This window comes from Myotis nattereri (genome assembly GCF_964212035.1).
Source record: "Myotis nattereri genome assembly, chromosome: 12".
Taxonomy (NCBI): Eukaryota; Metazoa; Chordata; class Mammalia; order Chiroptera; family Vespertilionidae; genus Myotis; species Myotis nattereri.
This window is the reverse complement of record NC_138087.1, coordinates 10,197,459-10,205,101: the sequence shown is the minus strand read 5'-3', so window position 1 is coordinate 10,205,101 and position 7,643 is coordinate 10,197,459.

Here is a 7,643-nt window from a genome sequence, read left to right as displayed (position 1 = left end):
AGTCTCCCCGTCTTTCTGGTGGTACAGCCCAATGCTGTAGTTTCTCTGGATTCCTCTCTCACCCACCCATCCCAGGCCAGCCCTGAATCTGACGGTTCCTGCCTCCATCTCTGCTGCACGGTCCGCCTGGCACCCTGCCCAGCCTTGCTCTCTCCAGTCTCCCTTACCCCTTTGCAGGGTGCACGGTCCACACTGTTCAGAGCATTTCAAAAGCTCCCTCTTCACTCTGTGAGCTCAACATTCTTAGGGCTTTCAAGGCCCTACACAACCCAGATCCCCTGTCACCGTCTGACTTCATCTCCTAATATTCCAACACCCCACCCGCCAGTTCCAACACTCCAGCCCCGGGCCTTACTGGAGCTTTGCTGACCACCCCCACCACGGGTACAGCCAGTTCCCACACCTGCTCAGTCACAGCCTGCCACCCCACCCTTTACCCCACACCACCCAGCACAGCCCTTCCAGACGCCATCTGTGGGTCGTGCTTCCTCATACGCAGTCATGACGGTGACTGAGGGGTGTGGACTCTCCGTGACCCTCTCACTGCGAGGCCTGGAGCAGTTGCAGGCACACGATAGGTTCAGCAAATGCTGGTAACGTGACCTGTACTGGGCTCTAGTACACGGTGCAGGTGTTTCCATCCACAGGGAAGCGATGGGTGGGAGGTCAGGTTGGATCTGGACTTCTGGGATGAAATGCCCGTCCTCGCTCTTTGCCAGATGCCAGGCCCCGGCGTCTGGCTGGGGCGTGGGTTCTCCAGAGAAGGCGCTAGCAGTTCTGGCTGGAAAGGGAGGGGGTGGCGGGAAGGCTGTGCCACTCTGGGAGGACGTCTACCACGTGGATAAAGTCGTGGATAAAATCAGAACTTCCCTGCCCCATCCTGTAGAAAGAACGTGATGTTTCATTTAGAATCCCCACTGCATCTTGGGTTTGTAGACTTTCACATAAACCCTGGTTCAGTCCTCGGGCCTCCCCACACCCGTGTGCCGCCTGGAGGGTGCAGGTTCAGGGCTCTGGGGGCCACTGCCTCCGGAAGGCTGCTTGGGCCTCTGGGGGAGGGGTGCTGGGCAGAGGGCGGGAGTGCCCTGAGGCTCCCCACATCACTGCAGACTTCCAAGAATCCAGCATTTTCGGTCCTCAAAGCCCTTTCTATGCAAGATGCAAAACCCAGAAACCACAGAGGAAGAGGGATAGCATTGATCACACAGACAAAAACAAAGTAACCAAAAACCTAAATACAAATAACAAACTGGCGGGAAATACCTGCCACACAGGACAGAGAACGAATTCTCTAACTTCTAAAATGCTGCTGTAAATCAGTAAGAAAAAAGCCATCAGACAGACACTTTCTGGCCAGGCTACAAACATGCACACAAATCGACAGCAGGAGGAATACACACGTGACTTTAAAACCCTTAAAATATTTAACACGGCTTTTGGGAAATGCAGATTATTTTTCCACCAGTTGGGAAAAGACAAAAGGCTAACATTTACAGTTTTCACGTCCTGGAAACAGCGCTGTAACAGCATCACCGCAGGATCCAGCAATTCCAGTACCACACGCAGCCCCACAGAGCTGAGCACAGACCGCAGGTGTCTGTCCATCCATGTTCACAGCAGCAGTATTCCCGAAAGCCTCAGGGAGAAACGACCAAATGCCTTGACAAGGGAATGGACAAATTGGTCTACACATATAATGGAGTATGACTCACCCTTTAAAAAGGAACGAAATTCAAACATGCTGCAACATGGATGAACCCTGAGGACATTTTGCTAAGTGAAATAAGCCGGTCACAAAGGACAAATACTGCATAATCCCACTCGTGAAATGCAGAGAGTGAGTGGTGGTTGCCAGGCGGGGAGTGCGGGGGGGGGGGGCGGGGGGGTAAACGGAAGGCTAGTGCTTAATGGGGACAGAGTTGCGGAAGATGGAAAAGTTCTGGGATGGATGGTGACGGCAGCACAACAACATGAATGTACTTAATGCCACTGAATTGTACAGTTGAAAATGATTAAAATGGTAAATTTTATGTCCATTTTACCACAATAAAATATTAAATAAGATTTAAATATATACATAAACCCTATCCAGTAACAGAGATCCAGTTCTTCAGAGGTGCCTGCCTGTTTCAGTTTGCAGGGACGTCTCCACAGGGAGCACATCCAGGAACCACAGACACACGGCACCCGCGCACACGGACAGGCCCAGGGCTGCACACGGCACCCGCACACACACACAGGCCCAGGGCTGCACACGGCACCCGCACACACACACAGGCCCAGGGCTACACACGGCACCCGCACACACACACAGGCCCAGGGCTACACACGGCACCCGCGCACACGCACAGGCCCAGGGCTGCACACGGCACCCGCGCACACGCACAGGCCCAGGGCTGCACACGGCACCCGCGCACACGCACAGGCCCAGGGCTACACACGGCACCCGCACGCACACACACACAGGCCCAGGGCTACACACGGCACCCGCACGCACACACACACAGGCCCAGGGCTACACACGGCACCCGCACACACACACAGGCCCAGGGCTACACACGGCACCCGCGCACACGCACAGGCCCAGGGCTACCTTGGGCACCCGCGCACACGCACAGGCCCAGGGCTGCACACGGCACCCGCGCGCACGCACAGGCCCAGGGCTGCACACGGCACCCGCGCGCACGCACAGGCCCAGGGCTGCACACGGCACCCGCGCGCACGCACAGGCCCAGGGCTGCACACGGCACCCGCGCGCACGCACAGGCCCAGGGCTGCACACGGCACCCGCGCGCACGCACAGGCCCAGGGCTGCACATGGCACCCGCGCGCACGCACAGGCCTAGTGTCACAAAGATGCCTAGTGGCAACAACTCGAAGGCTCATGGGCAGAGGGCTGCTTAACACATTGCGCACCAGTAGTTTTCTTGCCAGCTTTACCCAGTGGCCAGATAAGTTTCTATTGAACGGGTACAAAAAATGTTTTACAAAGTATCATACTTTAAAAAGATATTAGCTTGTAAGAACATGTAATAAATAACTTCAAAATGCAATGGGTATTTAATTTTAAGGCGTGCCTTTAACATTTATGTAGCACACTGTGTAATACGAAAACATGAGAATGCTTGTGATCTGCCCGCAGTGTGTTAAGTAAAGGAAATCAACCAACCATTAAATACGTTACACATACCTTTATAGCTGGTGCCTGGCCCTGTTATCAGGATTTTGCATAAATTCATTTAATTCTCACAATCATGCAGCAAACTCACCCACGGCTCAGAGGACACAGCGCAGAAGGTGCACCGCTGGCTCCTGTCGGGGAGGGCTCTGAACAAGGGGACCCGTGGGATGCTGGGTCAGTGCCTCTCAGGTCATGTGACATTCGGACCAGAGCCATCACATGGAGGCCGAGTTCCACAGCCTTGAGCTGCTCAGTTCCGTGGGAAGGCAGTGTCTGTTCTGCTCCCAGCTGTGCGTGGAGCCAGCGGACCTGTTGGCTGGAGCACAGCGGAGCCTTTCCTGTCAGTCCCCCCCCCCCGCCCCCCAGCAGTGGGCTTGGAGCAGGGACAGGGAACAGGTGGAGGGCCCCTACCTTTTGCTCACAGATCGTTTACATTTGTTGGCACATCCGATGTGCGCCAAAAAGCTGCGATGGCCAATAAGTAACGCAAGGCTGGCCCTGGCCCGTTCCGCGAGCCTCACTGTCACGTGACGCTGAGAAGGGACGGAGGCCAAGCCCGTGTCAGGGACAGCAGAGTGCACAGCGTCCTCGCCGCTTACTCGGGACTTGCGTGCAGGCACCGGACAGCGTTTCCTGGGAAAAGCAGGCTCTCACTACGGCCTGGGCTCCCTGAGCCCCAGTGGGTCAGCAGCCTCCGCCGCCGAGGGCCCCGGCGGGCTCTGCCTCCCGGTGCTGGGGCCTCGCTGCAGCGCCGGCCCCTTCACGTGTGACTTATTAAAGCTACAGTTCCTGCCCCGTAAGTTTCCCTAGGCTAGAGCAGCGGTTCTCAACCTGGGGTCGAACGACCCTTTCACAGGGGTCGCCTAAGACCATCGGAAAACACGCATATAATTACATATTGTTTTTGTGATGAATCACTGTGCTTTAATTATGTTCAATTTGTCACAATGACATTGGGGGTCACCACAACATGAGGAACCGTATTAAAGGGTCGCGGCATTAGGAAGGTTGAGAACCGCTGGTAGAGCCTCCCTCTTTCAACATGTGTTAAAAAGTCCTGGAGGCTTAAATCGTGCTGCCAGAATGTGGAAACCCAGCCGGGTAGAGAGTGGGGGTGGGGTGTGGGGTGTGTGTGTGTGTAGAGCAGGGGGGCTTACCCAGGGCGGGACCCCCCACCCCCACCCCCACCCCCACCCCCACCCCTACCCCCCTTCAGATCTGGCCAAGGCTCCTCTCCTGCCTGAGGACACACTTCGGCTTCCAAGGCCTCCTGGGACGGAAAACTATTTCAGCAGAAAAGAACTTTCCGGGACTGTGGATTCCGGGCGACTGCACCCCCCAGACCACCCCACCGGCAAAAGCACCTCTGGGCTGAGGGGGTGGGGCAGGAGGAGCCGTGGGCAGTGGGCTGAGACTTCTCGCCTCCAGGGGGCCCTGCAGAGCCCGTCCCCCCACAGGCTGGGTGAGCCCAGGTGGGGACGGGGAGGAGGGACGGGACAGGTCCAGGGAGTCTTCCTGTCTCCCGCCCCAGTTCTTGGGGCTGAGAAGCCAAACCCCTGAACCTCTTTATCTCAAAAGACACTTGGCAGGGACCAGATTAGGGCTATGTGAGCTGTCTGCGGAAGGTGGAAACGCGGTCACTTCTGCATTCGGCCTTGCTGTGTGCACACACACACGCACACACACACACACACAGGCACACGCACACACACAGGCACACACACACACACAGGCACACGCACACACACACACACACACACACATGCACACGCACACACACAGGCACACACACACACACAGGCACACGCACACACACAGGCACACACACGCACACAGGCACACACAGGCACACACACGCACACACAGGCACACACACAGGCACACACACAGGCACACACACAGACACACACAGGCACACACACAGGCACACACACACACAGGCACACGCACACACACAGGCACACACACACGCACAGGCACACGCACACACACAGGCACACACACGCACACGCACAGGCACACGCACACACACAGGCACACACACACAGGCACACACACAGGCACACACACAGGCACACGCACACGCACACACACAGGCACACGTGCACACAGGCACACACACGCGCACACACGTGCACACACACACAGTTTTTTTCTCGCTTCCCAGGCCCAGCCTCTAAGAGTGGGCTCTGCCTCTGCTGTGATGGCCACCCCCACCCCCACCCTCACCCCACCCCCCTCCCCACCAGGCAGCCCCTCGGAGGCGAAGCACCAGTCCTGGGAAGTCTAGTTTTCTGGTGGCTTCCTTGGCCCCTGACTCAACTCTGGCCTCAGTCTTTTTTCACACCCACTAGTTAGCAGATGGATCTCGATTCAGCACCAACAGGTGGGAAAAGATCTATAAAGCATGGCCCTGGGTCAGCCCCCAAAGGCCTCTCTCTGCTTCCACCCTGTAAACCCTCAGGGCCCAGCCAGGGTGTCAGGAATGGGTGTCAGGAATGGGTGTCAGGAATGGGTGTCAGGAATGGGCGGGGCCTGGGGCGGCCTCGGGCTGCAGCTTCCGGTTCTGGGTGTCTGCACGTGGGCAGATGCCCTCTCTGACCTCCTTGGGGCGGAGACTGTTATTTCAATGCTGTGATTCTAAATTCCAGTAAAGTGAGAGCTACACCCGGTCATCCAGACCGAGGCCCCAGGGACCGGCGCCTCCTCCGGCCTCCGTCCGCCTCCGTCCGCCCTGGCGCTGCCCGCAGCCCGTACCCCCTTCCCAGGCTCAGCCCCTCGGCCCGCACCCCCATTTCCAGGCTCAGGCCCTCAGCCTGCACCCCCATTTCCAGGCTCAGCCCCTCGGCCCGCACCCCCTTCCCAGGCTCAGCCCCTCGGCCCGCACCCCCTTCCCAGGCTCAGCCCCTTGGCCCGCACCCCCATTTCCAGGCTCAGGCCCTCAGCCTGCACCCCCATTTCCAGGCTCAGCCCCTCGGCCCGCACCCCCATTTCCAGGCTCAGGCCCTCAGCCTGCACCCCCATTTCCAGGCTCAGCCCCTCAGCCCGCACCCCCTTCCCAGGCTCAGCCCCTCGGCCCGCACCCCCTTCCCAGGCTCAGCCCCGCGGCCCGCACCCCCTTCCCAGGCTCAGCCCCTCGGCCCGCACCCCCTTCCCAGGCTCAGCCCCTCGGCCCGCACCCCCTTCCCAGGCTCAGCCCCTCGGCCCGCACCCCCTTCCCAGGCTCAGCCCCGCGGCCCGCACCCCCTTCCCAGGCTCAGCCCCTCGGCCCGCACCCCCTTCCCAGGCTCAGCCTGCACCCCCTTCCCAGGCTCAGGCCCTCAGCCCGCACCCCCATTTCCAGGCTCAGACCCGCGGCCCCTCAGGCGCCCCGCGGCCAGGCGGTCACAGCCGCAGGCGGTCACAGCCGCGCCCCCTCCGTGGTGACCACAGGTTGCGGGGTCTGCGGAGCCAGCTGGCTGCTCCGAGGGCCGGGCCGCCTTCTTCTCCCGGGGCAGCCGCTCGGCCACTGGCCCCCTCGCGCGGAGGACAGGCCTCCCCCGCACCCCGTTGCTAAGCCTGCGGACCCCCGACTTACACACGCCGGTCGGTGTCCGTGTCCCAGGGGCCCGGGCCGGGGAGTTTAGGAGCAAGCCTGCCCCCCAACTCGCGATCCCGCCCTGGCCACTGTGACCCCGTTTCAGGGTCCAGTTCACAGACAGGCGGCGGCAGTGTCAGGCGGGGCTGTTTCGCTAGATGGGGGGGGGGGGGTTGGGGGGCCTCCGGTGTCCTGGCCCCTCTGCTGCCTCCTCCCCTTCCCGGCGCTTCCTACACTCTGCGCAGGGTCCGGGCGCTGAGGCCACAGGTGTGTTCTTGGAGGTGGGGGCCCCAGAGATACGCTGAGGAAGTGGGCCAGGCCCCCGTGGGACTGCCGTGTGGAGGAGGTTCACGTTCCCGGCCTCAGAGAGCAGCGCCCCGGGGCCCATCGTCCCTCTACGCGGCCCAGCCGGGGGGAGCCGCGCCTTCTCCGTCCGGGCTGCGTGGCCGGAGGCGCTGGGTGGGAGGGAAGCTCCGAGCCGTGGGCCCACATTCACACCTGCCTCTTACTGCGTGACCTTGAGAACGACCCGTGTCTGGCAGGCAGGCTTCCCCTCATGGCACCCCATCCTGGGCTCGCACGGGGCGGGCTCGGCCAGTGTCTAACCCAGATCCTATCAGTCCCCGGTGGCCCGCCAGTTACCAACGTGGAGCTTTAAAAATACATATATGAGAAACTTTAAAACGGAGAGTTCTAGTCTTATATGTCTCCTTACTGAATGGCGGCCACTCGACTCCTGGGGCCTCAGCCAGCCCTGGCCACAGCCTTCCTGTGCGGAGGGCCAGCTAGGAAAGCCGCCCCGTCTGCAGAAACTCCGTCAGGCGGGTAACTGGGCGCGGCCGCCGTGCAGACAGGAGGTCCCAGGCAGGCAGGCAGGCCGGCCAC